The sequence below is a fragment of the Schistocerca piceifrons genome, chromosome X (genome assembly GCF_021461385.2).
Source record: "Schistocerca piceifrons isolate TAMUIC-IGC-003096 chromosome X, iqSchPice1.1, whole genome shotgun sequence".
Lineage (NCBI taxonomy): Eukaryota > Metazoa > Arthropoda > Insecta > Orthoptera > Acrididae > Schistocerca > Schistocerca piceifrons.
The window spans coordinates 328721894-328739069 of record NC_060149.1 but is presented as its reverse complement, the minus strand read 5'-3'; positions in this window follow the sequence as shown (position 1 = coordinate 328739069).

Below are 17176 nucleotides of genomic sequence, written 5' to 3'. Positions count from 1 at the left end.
AACAAATGCAACTTTTTGAGTATATTGATAATTTTTAAAATATACTTTTTCTCCTTCACTTGGCATTTCAATTTTTAATCGTTTTTTAATTAAACAATTTGGTGTATGATTATCAATTTTTTCTTTGGTATTCAAATGTAGTAAACATAAATGACAAATAAATTTTACTTTTCGATTTTTGGTAATTTGACTTGATACAGGTCTAGATAAATTTTTTTTATAATATTAGGGTGAATAATTATCTTTCTTGAAATAAAGTAGATTTATATGTTTTTCCTTTTTAGATGGTGTAATTTTTAATGCATACACTTGATAAGTTTCATCATCAAATGAATAATCATTTAACTTCTTTTGCTCGCGCTAGAAATAGTCATGGGAGCGCTGGCGCGGGCGGTCGGCTTACCGTCTGAGAGCTTTCATTAATCTCTTGAGGTTTTCCGTTTTTAAAGCTCATATATCCATAAAATATCGACATAGGATATGTCACACAATATTGCAAACACATTCGTAATCAAAATTATTTATTTAACAATAAAATATAGAATGGAATACAAACAGGAAACCAAATACCCATATGATATATAAGAACATTTTTAATTGCAATCTTATGGGACTATATAATGTAATACTTAAGACTAGAATTATTCACTGTCTCAACTCGTCACAAGAAAAGGTAATTTTGCTTTGAAAAAAGAAATTTTGATTGAAAACGTCACAAAGATTTCTGTCAGGCGAAAAATGCTGATCAGCCTGTATCAAATTCATTTTCGTTTTGAGGCTGGCAACGATTATTGCACGTAACTCTCGTGGTTGAATGTCGTAGACAGACGTTTCTTCCACATTCGCCGCATTCTCGCTTTGTTTTTATATTCTTTTTTGAGCCACACAAATAACATATTCTTCTCCTTGTGGGAGTTGATGCAACTGCATAAACTACATCAGTCTCTCTCTAATTTTCCAAAAATACTAACAAATATTTTGCTAAATGCTTCAATTTAGCTCTTTCTTTCAGGTTTTCGCTCATCAGTTCTAAAGCTAACGGATGTAAGAATTGTCTTCTCGTTTTTTCTTTCATATTACCTGTGTTGAACCGAAAACTGCGTAACGAATTTATTCCTGCCAAGTCAAGCGGAAAAATATACATGCACGCCACCTTTGTGTTCTTGTTGATGTGGAAATTCTGGAGCACATGAGGTCTACAGTATCAACTCCACCTTTGGTTGAATTATAGTCTGTGATTTGTAGAGGTTTTTGCTATCTTCATCAATGATATCGGTATCATGCACTGTTGAGAGCACTACTACAGCTTTTCTTTTTTTGTAATAATAGAAATCAAAGTTTTGTCATCTTGACAACCAAACATGTAGTCTTCTGCCACTGCATTTCCATTTACTGTCACAAATACTGGGGGAATTTCTTTTTTATTTATCCTCATTGTACCTAAAAAAGTGAGGCCTTTCCTAAGGAGGTATTCAGCCAACAGGTAACTTGAAAAATAATTATCATTTGTTACATTTCCTTTTGTTCCTTCCATGCATTCAACCAATCTAGCGACCAAGTTGTATGGTTTGTTAGAGAGTACGTTAGGGCCTGGCACTTGTTTTCTGCAGTACACTTCTAAATTACATGTATAAAAAGTGTGTGCATCACATAATGCATACATTTTTAAGCTATATTTGGCTGGTTTTTGAGACATATACTGGATGGATGATCATCGTCCTCTAAATCTAAACGCAACCAGCATCTCATCAACAGTGACAAATTCCCCTGAACTGAATGATTTTTGGCTGTTAGCACTGAAAGAAGACAAAATTTCTCGTATAGGAGCAAGTTTTTCTGTTGCTTGACGTTGCAAACTTGTGTTTAGGTCATCAAATCTTATAGCTCATAACAAAAATCTAAATCTATTTAGGCTGAAATTGGCTTGCACAATTGTCAGACCTGTTCCATTGCTATTGCAATATTCAGAGATATTTGCACGGTTTCCTCTTTTGACCGTAATCAAAAACAGGGCACCAAACAATGCTACCATTTCAGCTATTGTTGTTGGCTTATAATCCCTTTCACGTACTTCAGAGTTACTGTTTCCTTCTGCCGGTGCTTGACATGCCCATTTTTTCCTTTCAATATAAATATTCATGTACCTTACTATCCCTTCTACCATTTCAGGAGTTATTATACACTGAAAACTTTCCAGTCGAGTTTCACATTGTCTGGCTCGTCCTCTAGGACTTGGTAGAATTTTGATTATATTTTTTGACTTCGATTTTGTGCTGGTAATATTGGCACTACTAGCCCAAATAGTTTCCATGTCCTTACCTATATAAAATCTGATGTCGTTTGTTTGTTGATCTATGTCATTTTCTCCCCCATTTTCAAAATCAATTTCTGACTCACTTTGATGTATATCATCTTCAATCCCTTCTTGTGCGTAATCTGGGTCATCGGAAATGTCATCTTCTAGGGATTCCTCATGGCCTTTCCACTGTGCTTCCTCTCTCTCCAATTAGACCAAGATTCTATGTATGTCATCAGACATAAGGTTTCGTCATTCCATTTAAAAAATAAAAATAATTGTTCCTTTTGTCAACAGAAATTTCGTAGAATGACGAAGTACTAAAGTAGAAAGAAAAACAGAATTTATAAATGGCAAAATTTATAGAAAATAATGCACATTCACTAGAGAATTGAAAGAGTCTATAAAATTGAGGAATTATAGGGGAATTACAAAAAGAAGTACTTACATTCCGAAGAAGACTGGTAGAACAAAGTCTTTTAAGCGCTCGCAAGGCGGTAACTGACCGTTTTTGTAAGTGCCGTAAGCGCTTGCCAGGCGGTAAGATGACCGTGTTTGTAAGTGCTGTAAGTGCTCGCAAGGCAGTAAACTGACCGCCGAACGGGTTCAGCCCTATTTGAACTTGTCCTGAGAGGCAGAGAGGAGCGAGTTGGACGAATTTTGAGCAGCATCTGTCGGATAAAGGTGCAACTAGAGAATTCGTGTCCCTCCCGCCGCCTCGTTACCCTTGTGGAGTAAGTATGGCGCGAAATTGCAAAAAGGGGGTCACTTCACCGCCCGCGCAAGCGCGTGAAGGTTAATAGATACTTTTGTAATATTTTCTATTATTGGAATATGATGAACTAATACAGAAAATTCAAATTTTCAAGTTTTTTATCAAAATCAAAAACAACATTTTTATACTTTGTTGGTCGTTCAGAATGTTCATCTACAGGAAATAAAGCCACTTTTATAGACCATAGAAAACATTTTTCATTGATATTTTGAACATTAATACTAGCTCTTTTGATTTTTATAATTTCAGGTAAAGCATTATAAGATGATCCTTTTAGTGGAATATATTTATTAAGTGCTAGTTACAAACCAATAATTCTATTTATTGTCCATCCTGATCCTTGCACTTGAAAATCAGATATTTTTTCTAAAATATCTCTTTTACCTTGTTTTAATTTTTTACTAAAATCTTTTACTGTCAAAATAGTATAATTTCGTGTTTGTTGTGCTAATTCTTGAACTTTTTAATTTATTTCATTTGTTTGTTGTTTATTTTCGCAAAATAAATTAAAATTTATCTTTAAACCAATACGAAGTTTCAAATAGTCCTTAAAAATTTAAATTTTTTTGTATTTACTGCGGTTAAAAAATGATTAGGATCAAGTATACTTGTACTATTTTCAAAATTTATAGTTTGTAATCTGTTTTCAAATGCTCTTTCAACTTAGTAATCTTTAATTATATTTCAATCTCTTGGTTTGTGTTATAAATATATTTGTAGGAATCTGAAATATTTCTTCTTAATGGTATATCTTCTTTAGTTAGAAAAACATCATAAATATTATGATATGGTAATTTTTTTAAAATTTTCACTATTTCAGCGACAGCTGTATCAGTATTAGAACTGCATTCAGATGTATTATTTCTAACAATATTTGTATGATTTTCACTTGCTTCAGGTATATGAATTTTAACAATACTTGTATAATTTTAACTTGCTTCAGTTGTATAAATTTTTAACAATATTTTTATACTTTTCACTTACTTCAGGTGTATAATTTTTAACGATATTTGTATTATTTTCACTTACTTCAAGTGTATTAATTTTAAAGATAATTAAATGATTCACACTTACTACAGTGTCAGCTGTAGCAGTCTTCAACTGTGTTCAGGTGTATAATTTTTAAGACTATTTGTATGATTTTCACTTACTTCACATTTATAATTTCTAGCAATAATTGAACTATTTCAAATAATAAATCTAATTGAATCAGCTTGACATAAATTCCAATATCCATGTAAATTATTTATTCTACCAAAATCATGAAGACTTGCAACACTAAGTTGTTGTTGTTGATAAGCAATGTATGATTCCATCTTGCTCATTTATTTATCACAAAAAAATTTATCACATTTGTAAAAAATATTTTTACTAAAATGAGAATTAATTAATAGATAAATAAGGATTATTATTTAATAGATAATTAATAAAAAAGAGAAATAGTTTATTATTTAGTTTAACAATCAATTAGTTTAATACTTAGTTTAACAATCGATTAGTTTTAATAATTTATTAAATTAACCATAAGGGATTATTATTTAATAAATAATATATCACAAAGTTAAAGCTTTCTTGTTCTTACTATATTGTAAAGTACACTTTCTACTTTTATTATTATTTTTATCTTTATGTGAAGAATTTACATAAAAACAATTTAAATCTTTAATTATTTTCCAACTTTTACATTTTTTGTAGATGTAGATATTTCTTTAGTTACAACTTCTTCATTATTATTTATAGTTGTAGATTTTTCTGCCTTATTCATTGTTAATAATATTTTTGAATTTTCTTCACTGGGATTTCGTTGTAAATGTTCCTTAAAATAATATTTAGCAACACGTTTTACACATACACAAGTAATTCGTTTTTTTATTATAATTTTTACATGATATCTATTCATACATGATCTACATTTAGTTCGATGACCATCTTTCATATATTCCTGTAAATTCAAATTATCGGTTGGTTTCTCAGTATTATAAAATTTAGAATTAATAGAAGGCTTTTGTTGAACTTATTCCATATAAATTGTTATATTTGTGAAAAAGCAATTTTTTTATTTTTATAATTTTTACAATTTAAATATTTAATCAGACCCAAAATAATAATAATAATATGCTGGTTCACCACAATATGTTTCATCATGTTGATCCCCAAATATAGCAATAATACCAAATATTTGAAATTTTTCTGGTTCTTTATTTTTAATAATAGTTCTGCATACAGAGAATTTTCTTTTTCCTTTAACCATTCATCAATACATTCTTTATGAAAAATATGATTACAATTTGTTTTAACAAAATGATTAATATTTCCACTACTTAAACACATAGGACAATAAATATCTTTTTCAGATTGCTCAATTATTTCATGAATATCTTTTTCTTTTGTTCTCCATGTATAATAAATAATTTTTATTAGATTTACTAAAAACATAATTTTTAATGATTCATTTAGCTATAAGTTAAAAATAACAGTTTTTTGGAAGTAACTTCAATACAAACTATTAATTTATTTTTGTAAAACTAACAAAAATTTTTTCAATATGAATAGAAAACACTTTAATCAAGAAGCTCAACAATATAAGTATTTCTATAGAAATTAAAAAAAAGTAAATGAGCTAGAGATAAATGCTTTATACAGGGTGGTCCATTGATAGTGACCGGGCCAATACCTCACGAAGAAAGCATCAAACGAAAAAACCACTTGAAGGGGGAAACCAGATGCCGCTATGGTTGGCCCGCTTGATGGCTGTGCCATAGCTCAAACGGTTATCAGCTGTTTTTTTTTTAAAATAGGAACCCCCATTTTTATTATATATTCGTGTAGTATGTAAAGAAAAATGAATGTTTTAGTTGGACCACTTTTTTCGCTTTGTGATAGATGGCGCTGTTATAGTCACAAACGTAGAAGTAAGTGATATCATGTAACAATCCGCCAGTGCAGACGGTATTTGCTTCATGATACATTACCTGTGCTAAAATGGGCCGTTTATCAATTGTGGAAAAGGTCAATATCATGTTGATGTATGGCTATTGTGATCAAAATGCCCAACAGGCGTGTACTATGTAGGCTGCTCGCTATCCTGGACGACATCATCCAAGTGTCTGCACTGTTAGCCGGATAGTTACGTTATTTAAGTGTTCAGCCACATGTAAAACGTCAACCACAACCTGCAACAAATGATGATGCCCAAGTAGGTGTTTTACCTGCTGTTGTGGCTAATCCGCTCTTCAGTAGCAGCCAATATGCCCTATAATCGGGAATCTCAAAGACGTCGGTGTTGACAATGCTACATCAACATCGACTGCACACATACCATATTTCTATGCACCAGGAATTGCATGGCGACGACTTTGAATGTTGTCTACAGTTCTGCCACTGGGCACAAGAGAAATTGCGGAACGATGATAGTTTTTTGCACACGTTCTATTTAGCTACAAAGCGTCATTCACCAACGTAAACCGACATAATATGCCCTATTATGCAACAGAAAATCCACAATGGCTGCGACAAGTGGAACTTCAGCGACTTTGGTGGGTTAATGTACGGTGCGGTATTTTGGGAGGAAGGATAATTGGCCCGCATTTTATCGATGGCTATCTAAATGGTGAAATGTTGCAATGCAACAGCGCTTTGAAAATGCATGTGCGAACATTACAGAAGGATAACTACTCACTGTTGAGAGGAATGTCATTACACGTATTGCCAAATGCACTGTGGTTGACGGACATCATTTTGAGCATTTATTTCATTAATGTGGTATTTACAGGTAATCACGCTATAACAGCATGTATTCTCAGAAATGATAAGTTCGCAAAGATACATTATCACACTGTAAAACGGAAATAAAATGTTCAAATGTACCTAGGTATCGTATTTTAATTTAAAAAAACCTACCTGATGCCAACTGTTCATCTAAAATTGTGAGCCATATGTTTGTAACTATTACAGCGCCAACAATCACAAAGCGAAAAAAGTGGTCCAACTAAAACATTCATATTTCTTCAGGTACTACACGAATATGTAATAAAAATGGGGGTTCCTATTTAAACAAACGCTGTTGGTATCTGTTTGTCCTACGGCAGAGCCATGTAGCGAGCCAACCATAGTGCCATCTGGTTTCCCCCTTCAAACTATACAAGTATCATTCTTTGTAGTTTTCTTGTTTGATGCTTATTTTGTGAGATATTTGGCCTGGTTAGGATCAATGGACCACCCTGTGTAATATTACGAACTGTGAGTATTTAAATACTAGATATGGAGAACAACATTGTCTAGAACTCAATAATGATTTTAAAGTTATTTTACCAAATAGACTTTCTAAATTCATTGATGTTTTTGAAAAAATTAAAAAAGGGCAACTGAAGTTGAAATATAAAGCAATGAAGTAACTTATAAATAGAAATAATGAATTTCATGATATTTAGTTCAGAATGTAAAATTTTTAAAATAATGTACTTTTGTTTTAACTAACACATTTTACTATATTACAGTCAGGTTTTAAATCTTTATATCTTACTTTTGTTAACTAATACTTTTTAATTAATTTACTTACTTTCACAGTGTGATTTTTTAAAATAATGTACTTTTTTAACTAATACATTTTAATTAATTTACTTACTTTAACAATGTGATATTTTAAAATAATGTACTTTCTTAACTAATACATTTTATTTAATTGGCCAGCTGGCGTGGCCATGCGGTTCTAGGTACTTCAGTCTGGAACCGCGTGACGGCTACGGTCGCAGGTTCGAATCCTGCCTTGGGCATGGATGTGTGTGATGTCCTTAGGTTAGTTAGGTGTTCTAGGGGACTGATGACCTCCGAAGTTAAGTCCCATAGTGCTCAGAGCCATTATTTATTTACTTACCTTCATGGTGTAAGTTTTTAAAAATATTTTTGAGATTCTTAAAAATAACTTACTTTTCTTAACTAATAGATGTTATTTTGTTTAAATCATGTTGTAAAGGAAGTAAATGAAGTTAGAAATCAGTTGTTTATTATAATTAGTCATTTTATTTTAAAAAATAGCCATTTAGTTAATGTTATAAACTCAGTTTAGTTAATTAAAATATACTGAATGTTTCTGGGCCCAGTTTTAAATTTTTTAAAGATCAGTTGTTTTACTTATAAATTACAGAATTTATTTTAATGTTGTCTTACTGGACTAGAACCGGCAAAATATATCTACTTGCTGAGATACATATATTGGTGCCCTACGCCTTAGCAGCAAATACTTTACCTTCTGCTGGTCAGGGCGGCACACCACATGGCGTCATCGACTGAAGTCATGGCAATCTGCTATTAAAGGCATGCGCCCAAAAAATGCAAGTACACAGTCTCACATTCGGGTAATTCGGAATGCAGGTACTTCCCTATGAACCTCTGAAACCTCAGTGGGTTCCAATGTGCAGGTGGACCCATTTGATCGTTTGTCAAATCAATTTGACTCCGTCCCACGGCTATGCGTGATGAAATATGTCAAATGTTTGGACGGCCGACTCAAGACAATTAGTACACTCACCCATCACTTGCTGTGTGCATGATGTTAGGAGCAGTACCTCTGACGGTTCAGAAGGTGACTGGCACAGGCTCTAAGTGGCACACTACAAAGGACACAAATCTCACCATTTAGGCAGAGACCTTTCTGGCTTTCATAGTAGTGAATTAACTGGTGGTGGCTCTCTGACTCAGAGTTGAAATATTAGAAGTTTTGCCGGTTTCGTTGTCTAGGTGCTGTGATATGTAGTTGCCACATTACAGGCCAAATACTGCTGACTCTACGGTATATGATAAGAGTACACACATGAATCGAATGGTCGAAGGTTTCTGTCACTCGGCAATTGCGAATTATGAATGTAACATATAAATTTATGAATGAAAAATTGCAATTGAATAAAATCTGCAGGTACTATCTTAACGACTTTAAATGATGAGTACGATAGTAGAAGTACTTTCGAGAATGAGGCATATTTCTGCCAAACACTTACTGGTGTCGATGGTCCAGCTATTAAATAAAATATAAGTTAAATAACAGGGAAACAATAGATTCCTACATCACGTAATTAGTTATGGACAACAACATAGCTCACATGATATTCACTTCGAAACACGTACTACGTCTTCATTGTAGAAACCATGGAAATCTCACAAGTTCACTAGTTGGCACTCCGAAGAATTTCTACCTCTCGCGATCACGCGCAAACCGCTCCACTCTCCAAGTCCGTCCGCCGATTCCGCCTCCGTCGCATCGTCGCCTCCAGCACTTCCCGCATCACGTGCCGTGCTGTTCCGGACTCCTGCACTGCTCATAACTACCTTGTGTCCTCCCTCGAGATAATCGCTGTGTTACTGGAGTTACATTTAAACAACTTTCTTTTTGAGGTATATATATATATATATATATATGGCTCTGAGCACTATGGGACTTAACATCTATGGTCATCAGTCCCCTAGAACTTAGAACTACTTAAACCTAACTAACCTAAGGACATCACACAACACCCAGCCATCACGAGGCAGAGAAAATCCCTGACCCCGCTGGGAATCGAACCCGGGAACCCGGGCGTGGGAAGCGAGAACGCTACCGCACGACCACGAGATGCGGGCTCTTTTTGAGGTATCATGGATTCATATGGCTACCATTAATTAGTATGCGAACTGTGAAATGTCTGGACATTAAGGTTTCACAAAGTCCGCCATCTTTGGCACTCCCGGCATGTCTCCTTCATCAACATGGCGTCACCATGGAATTCCCAGCCACGTGCTCGATGGACCACGCACTGGGGCTACCCCTCTCGTCTGGCTAACGTTCGGCACCATGTGTTTAGTACCGCGCCCCGGCTGGCCGATCGGTCTGTGTGGCCACTGCTTCCTCCGAACTTAGAATATTTTCAGGGTGCGACGACTCGCCCGTTACCTCACAACCTGCAGTTCTTTACTAGCGAAGCGCCAGTAAAAGAGTGTCCCCCTCTCTTTCTCTCAGCTTTCCTTGCCAGCTCGATAGCAAAGCACCGTTACATCTTACACTATTCCCATTTTAGCACAAGCCAACTACGAGCTGGAGCGCCGCATTTGACGGTGGGAAACTGCCCCTTCCTCTACACACACAGATTTGACCAATTAGAGACATTAAAGTTAATTAGGAGAAAAGGAAAAAAAGATTGAGCTTTGCGGGCTATTTCCCATGCGTTTATGCCATGTCTTTTGCTAACGATAAAACCTGGATAGAACCACAGCCCTCCACATAAAGATTATTACCTCCCCTGTTGTGTCCATTTCGAAGTTTCCAAAGAACGGCCATAAACTCGCTAAAAGCCTCATGCCTTCACAAATATGTTTTTGTAACGGAGTCTCGGCATTTGGGCCCCAGTGACCGGTCCCACGGACATTCGCAGAAGGCTCACAGTAGTCTCGTCGTCTTCCTGCCTAACAAGGGCCTATCCTCTGCTTTATTGCTGGACTACAATGCGCTACCTATTGCAAAATGGCTCTAAGCAGTATAGGACTTTACATCTGAAGTCGTCAGTCCCCTAGACTTAGAACTACTTAAACCTAACGACATCACACACATCCATGCCCGAGGCAGGATTCGAACCTGCAACTCTAGCAGCAGAGCGGTTCCAGACTGAAGTGTCAGAACCGCTCGGCCACAACGGCCGGTCTACCTATTGCAGCGGCGACTTCTCAGCGCTAGTCAGTCTATCTGGACGCAGCTGCCGACCGAATGGCACCAACCAACATGTCTGTACAAAGAGACTACGGAACTCGGCAGTCTGGAAAAATTTTCACCCAGGTTCTGCAGAAAAAACGCGCTGGCTTTGGCCCTCAGTCACCGTACGCTTTTACTGCAGTCGTTTAAATTGGCACCCTATTCCTTTGAATGAAGGCAAAGCTTACCGCTATTCCTTCACTAGAGCACACATGCTAGAGCGTTAACTGCTGCCCACCATTTCATCATGATGTATGAGGTCAGATCGTAATAAAGATCATCTTCCCTAAGAACATTAAGCGGCATGACACCGAATAAGAATTGAGAGTGCCCTGCAACCTCTCATACTCATTTCACATCTTTTGTTCTACCACCGTCAAGAAAAGTGCCACAGCCGTACGACTCGGTGCCTGAAAAGGACGACACATAAACATGCGTCTAGAAATTTCCACCTGTATATTAAATGTGGCTTTCTGCTACACAGCACTGGGCTATAAATGAAGGTTTAGTGTCTCTGTACTAATTAATTAAATCTAATTGGCATAAATCAAATTTGAGAGTGAGTGCTATCACCTGCGTAGTGTATAGATTTTCTAGGTGGTTTACTTGTCTGTCACGCTGGCCGCGGTGGCTGAGCGGTTCTAGGCGCTTCAGTCCAGAACTGCGTGACTGCTACAGTCGCAGGTTTGAATCCTGCCTCGGGTATGGATACGCGTGATGTCCTTAGGTTAATTAGGTTTAAGTAGTTCTAAGTTCTAGGTGACTGATGATCTCATATGTTAAGTCCTATAGTGCTCAGAGCCACTTGAACTATTTGTCTGTCACGAAAGACAGTACTGTGAAGCATGGAACAAAGTCGGTTCCCTTCTGTAGGTTGTCTCAGACAAGATTTTTTTTCTCTATATTTTACAGAATAATGAATGAAAGGAATATTTATGTAGATAGGTAAATGTAAGAATCGCTGCTCTTTCTGTAGAGTTATGAAAATAGATTATTTGTAATCTTAATTAACGGAACTGCAGGTTCTTTGTGGAACATTGTATGCTGTATACACTAAACGAAACACTTTTTTGGCTTTATTCACAAAAATTTAATTTTGTACGACCTACGTTTTAGGTTGTAAGTCTTAAACCCTTACATCTACGTTTTTTGTTGTAAGGTACAGATGTTTTGAAGAAAAAGGTCTGTTTTGAGTTCTTTCATACAAACAATAAATTCTCCCACTAAACAATTTCTTTTCTTGCTGATAGCGTATTATTTTTTCCAGAGTCTCACATCTGATTAAAATTTATTAATAAGTACGTCTGATACCTCAGTTTGTAAGTCCTGTTCGCAATAAATGGACAGAATATCTTGGAACAAATCCCTGCCTCTCGTTTGTAACATGATAGCCTTTCACGTTAGAGCTCCATGCACAGGGTGATCATAAAATCTCGACCTATTTCTACTAAATAAGGGATGCATTTAAATAATACACATGTATGTTTATTGCAAATCTATGTACACATTTTCATCACACTTCAGCATGGCCTCTGCCCATTTGGAAGCATTGCCCCTATTGTCGAAGGGCAGACCTGAAAACATTTTTATGCATAACTTGTGAAATAGACGACGCTCCACCCCAGATTCGAGCTCTTTGAGTCTGGAGATCCATTATCTATGTTTTATAAAGCCTCGACTATCTGTACCCCCAGCACAGAAATCCGAGGGTGTCGAATCAGGCGAGCGCAATCGCCGCATTTTGTTGAGCGAATTTTCGATGTAGGTGCTCCTTTCATATAATAATTGAATGCTCCATTCACTTGGAACACAACTGTGTCCACAATGGCTTCTAGCTGAAACTGTGCTGAAGCTGTGGTTCCAGGAAATGCTCCAGCATATCACGGTATATCCTGTAATTGACTCTTCTGCAATAATGAAGGGTCTGTAAACAGTACTCGTTGTAAATCTTAGCCACACTTCCCGTGTGTCTCATTGCCATTCAGTGGTAGCATTTGGTGGCCCGTTACCTCATATGCAGCAGTTATGTTTCTTAGCTTTTGGGGGTATACGGAAGGTTGCTTCAGTATACAAAATGTGATCCATAAGGTGTTCATTATGCGCATCTTCTATCAAATCGTAACACATAGCTGCTAGTTGCGTAATCTTTCTGGTCTAATTTGTGAAGCACCTCATTGCGTTGAGTTTGAAATTTTTAGTTTCGTTGATTTGGGTACGTTTAACTCATTGATGAAAACGACAAGTTGATGCGCTGTAACTTCTTGCTATTTTCCTCCATTTCGCTGAACAATCTCATGTGGTACAAGACGTCTCCCGAACTCGTTGACAAGTAACCGAATGTTTGCCATTTTTTGCTGCTGGCTGTAAAATTTTCGAGTGAACTTCTGTTGTACCTCCAGGTAAGATAAACCACGCATCACCGGGATGGTTTATAATTCGTATTATACAGACGCAGTCATTATTTCTTAGAAATGGGTCGAGACGTTTTGAGTAACCTGTGCTATGGACAGCGATCGTGAACTAAGCCCTTGGTGCGAAGATCAGAGTTATTTTCCTTGACAGAAGCTCATTGTGGAATTCTTTGATTAGTTTTACTTGCTAAATTTTATAGAGTGTTCAAAACGTTATCAGTAAGGACTTGGCTAGCGGAATAAACCAGAGGCTACGAATTATAGACGAAAAAGTGGGCACAAACCACTAGTAACGAAGGTAGTGGTGCGGCCGTGGCTAGCCAATGAGGCCGAGCCACAAATGGTAGCGCCGAAGCCGGTACGTAGTTCCGCACTCCACTCGATGCTGCCATAGATTGAAGGATGCAGCACGTTTCAGGATGTGGGCGACAGTGGTACAGAAAGGAAGTTTCAGATTAGGTGTTCTTATCTCTAACTTACAAAATAATAAGCGAATGCAATATTTATTTAGATAGATAATAGTAAGGAAATTTACTCAATCTGTAAAGTTTGACACACAGTGTATTCAGTTATTTCCCAGAAAGTTACAGCGAGGAGTTACAGTTTTTTATTTAGAACATAATTTTTTTCTATTATGTAGCTCATGTATATAAATCAATTGCACAAATAATAACTTAAATCAAATTTCTATCAATTTTTGTTAGAGAGCTAAGAACGGTCAGTGTTTTAATGGTGGATGCAACATGTTGCCCATCATTGAATGGCTAGCAGTAGTACAGGGTACCCTCCGCCACGCACCGTACCGTGGCTTGTGCAGTATGTATGCAGATGTCTTGAGATGCATGTTCAGGTAGCGCGACGTTCATTTAAGTCAGTTGCCTAAACGAGTGACCATTTTCCTGAATTCACAATGTAATGCACCTGCTATACCACTTGCGACGAGAAGTAAAGTTTCTGGTGTGACGGAGTGCCTCACGGGCCCGCCCATGCCCCCACAGCCGCTGCCCACCCACCACTCACCTGTCATGAGGGCATCTAGCAAATCCTCTGGTAGCTGTTTAAATTTATCTTTTTTTTTCTTTTCGTACTTCTTTAACTGTGCCCTTCTCGGCTATCACACTATGTTTCTGAGAGCAGAATTGCTAACAAAAGCATCATAAATGAAAAACTGCAGTCTGCCGATGCCTTGAGAGACTATTGTATTAATGAGGTCAGTTCATGGAGGAGATCACAAATCGAGCGGGACTTAAGCAGAAGCGACTTCATTCTTGAAGGGCTCTAAACAGGTATTATTTTCAGATGCGTAGTGGGCTGCCTAGATACCATTCTTAAGGAGCAGACGTAGCGAACATCACAGGGCGACATCAGTACCGCAGGCACTACGCGCGACACTATGTGTGTCCATCCATCCCATCGAAACAGAGCTCCACCCTAAGAACTCACAACGATAAATTTGTTTCTCTCTTTTATTAGAACCTTCTTTAAAACCAGCGACCCAGCTGAGCGATTCTGTACCTTCCAACAAGTCACAGTTGCCGCCCATTCCATTTAAATTCTACGTTTAAATTCCACCACCATGTACTCTCAGAACCACTCTCATATCTTACTCGTGCGTAGATACCGTAGTGTAATTCCACTCTCACTAAACAATGTGTAGCATATTCCATCGTACAGCATCCAAACCCCATCATGAGCCCAGCAGCACCCTGTTGGGTTACGACGGTCCTAGTGAATGCTTGCCCTAATGTAACCCATACCGCTACAGTCAGCTCTTCTCACACCCAAATTACACTACTTTGTCTCATTCTCATTCCACACACTTATTTTATACAGAGCTGGCTGACCAACAGCAATACCATCGTCAACATTGACAACTACATCAACAACATGAACATCGCGACGGTCACAAATGAAACCCTCGTCACTGCAATATGATTATGAGGTCATAACTAAGCAAGCCATATTTTATCATATTTTAATGTACTGACACTCGTTTTTTAATTAGAGTATAGTTTATCCACCAAATAGTCTAGAGATATAAAAATAAAAAGCACACAATTTTTCACAAAACTTCGTTTTCAAGAGGATTTCGGAAAATGAGCATCGCCAAGAACCACGTGCATACACCCACACGTACACACACCCACACACATATATATATGTGACTGACAGAAGGTTTATCAAAAGAAAAATAATGAGTTGATATGCAATTCAAAAATAACTAAAAATCGGGCAAATTCCATGTTAGGTAAGCCTAACCAATAGGCTAGTAGTCGAGTCGCCACGCGGGATTAGCCGAGCGGTCTATGACGCTCCAATCGTGAACTGTGCGGCTGGTCCCAGCGGAGGTTCGAGTCCTCCCTCGGGCATGGGTGTGCGTGTTTATCCTTAGGATAATTTAGGTTAAGTAGTGTGTAAGCTTAGGGACTGATGACCTTAGCAGTTAAGTCCCATTAGATTACACACATATTTGAACTTTTTTTTGTGTGTAGTCGAGTCGACTGTCTTTCCTGAAAGAATACTGTAAACAGGGGCCGCGAGGAGTGGCCGCGCAGTTTGAGGCGCCATGTCACGGAATGCGTGACCCCTCGCGCCGGAGGTTCGAGTCCTCCCTCGGACAAGGGTGCGTGTGTGTTGTTCTTAGGATAGGTTATTTTCAGTAGTGCGTATGACCTCAGCATTTTGGTCCCTTAGGAATTCACATACATTTGAATATTTGAACATTTTGTAAACAGGGTGTCGACAGAAATACTGAAACACAACAAGAAATGCACGCTTGAACATAAATACAGATCTTAGCCAATCCTGCGGTCCGCACAGTTGCATTCGAGCACGAACGCCACCTTTGCCTTTCCTCAATACGTTGAAAGTGTCCGTCATTGTAACAACAGTGTTCTGTGTAGCTGTGAGTGCATTATGTTGGAGCTAAGTGAATTCGAACGTAGGAAAATTGTTGGTGCTCGTATAGTGGGGGCGTCTATAGCCGGCAAAATCGAAGTATTTGGGGTTCCAAGATTTATACCGCATACAGGGAAAACGGGAAAACGTCATTGCTAAATCACAATTCGGACAAAAGTATGTGCTGAATGATTCTGACAGACGATCATTCAAGAGGATATTGACGTAAAACAAAGGGACAACAGCTGCGCAAATCACTGCAGAACTGAACGTTGCACGTGCAAATCCTGTCAACACCAAAACAACACGAAGGGAACTTCATGAGCAGAGAACTGCAGGCCGAGCTACAATTCCAAAACCACCCGATAATGATGCAAATTCCCGTAACAGGCAAACGTGGTGCCGGAGCTATAAAATTTGGACTATGCAGTAGTGAAGGAAAGTCATTTGGTCGAATGAGTTTTGTTTCACATTGTTTCCAGCTTCTGGCCGAGTTTACGTCTGGCGTACGCAGTCCGAAGATGAGGATACAGACTGCTTGCTGTCAAGAGTGAAACATAACGGGGATACGGTGGTGATTTCTTCAGCGATATCGTGGTATTCGACTGACCCCATGGCTAATCTGTAACGCAGCATTACTCCCAATTATTATGTGACCATTTTTGCTGATCCGGTCCAATTCGTGGTACAATGTTTGTTCCCCAGTGGTGATGCTGTGTTCCGAGATGACAGGGCCTCTGTCCACACAGCTCGCGTCGTCCAGGACAGGTTTTGTGAGCACGACGATGAAAAGTCGCTTCTCCACTGGCCACCACAGTTATCAGATCTCAGTATTATTCAGGCTTTGTGGTCTACTTTGGAGGGAAGTGTGTATTGCCTCTATCAGCCTCCACCGTCGTTACCTGAACTTGTCATTATTTTCCAAGAAGAATCGTATAAGATTCCCTTTAAGAACGTACTGGACCTGTATTGAATGTCAATGGCGTTCTTACACTGTATTACGCATGCTAATGTGGTGTGTTTTATGTGCATCCGCATTTGTGGTCAACTATGTATCTTTAAGAGCAACCCTCTGCATTAGC